Source organism: Echinops telfairi, unplaced genomic scaffold (assembly GCF_000313985.2).
Source record: "Echinops telfairi isolate 266 unplaced genomic scaffold, ASM31398v2 ScPeMD7_28;HRSCAF=97, whole genome shotgun sequence".
Taxonomy (NCBI): Eukaryota; Metazoa; Chordata; class Mammalia; order Afrosoricida; family Tenrecidae; genus Echinops; species Echinops telfairi.
The window spans coordinates 1,695,931-1,697,014 of record NW_022103925.1 but is presented as its reverse complement, the minus strand read 5'-3'; positions in this window follow the sequence as shown (position 1 = coordinate 1,697,014).

The following is a 1,084-nucleotide window of genomic DNA, read 5'->3' as shown; positions in this document are numbered from 1 at the left end:
GCGTTTCCATTTATTACAGCAGGGCCGTGAACTGAGTGAGAATGCTGCATCCCACCCTGGTCTTATTGATGATCTGCTCAGGGCAAATCCCACTGTGGGGTGATTAGGGCGTGTTACTCAGTCTGGGTGGCCGAGCCACTGGGAATCCCGGCCCAGCCATGCAGGCGCAAAAGCTAAGGAGCACAATGGCCTTGCTAAACGTTGGCACCATCGGTTACGTGAACTCACTTCCCTCTAAGCTACTCATCTGTCCTTTGAGTCCCTGTAGGTCATTCTTTTAAAGAGTTCAGTGCTTACTGCAGGCTTTATTTTCTCAGCAGGCTGAACGATTAACTTGTTCAAAGTTGGTCTGGCTCAAGATTTAATTATTTCCTCCGGGTAGTCGTTTCAGGAGGACATCCAGCCTCAGTGGCTCCAAAAAGTCTGGATTCCGTGAGATGTTAAAAGTCTGGTCCACAATTTTCCAATCTCTCTTTCAGCTACTGGTCTATTTGGGGTGAAGGGGAGACCTTATCAGTAAAACCTAAATGTGTTAGTCTTGGGTGACTATCCGGTTTTCCTCCCCGGGAGCGGCTGGTGGGTGTGAACTGCTGACCCTTCTGTTAAGGGCCACGTGCTCAACTGATGAGCTCTACAGTTCCTTCCTGTCCTCAAAACCAGCCCCTGGGAGGAGCCCCGGGCGTTGTCTGGAGAGTGTGGCTCCAAAGTCTACTTCTCAAGGCTTCCCGGGGCAGCCATTCTCCCAGACGGGTCTCAGGACCCTAGTCCACTCTTCAACCGCGCGTGGATGCCCCCAAGGAGCCATTGTTTGTGTGGTTAGAGCTACACATGCTCCTTTGCTGTTGTTTTTGTCAGCCCGACTCCTGGCATCCCCGCTCACACTCCGGTCAGTCCTGCAGCACCCAGCCCTCAGGAGGGACCGGCCCCTGGGGCCCACAGGGCTTTCCTGGGCCCACTTCAATGGAACAGCACCAGGGGTGCTGTGGGGTTTGAAGTCAGGGGGGCAGGTGAACTGAGCACTTTATCTGAGCGGCTGGCCGGTGTACGCAGGAGAAAGACGTGGCTGTCGGCTCCCTGAAGGATT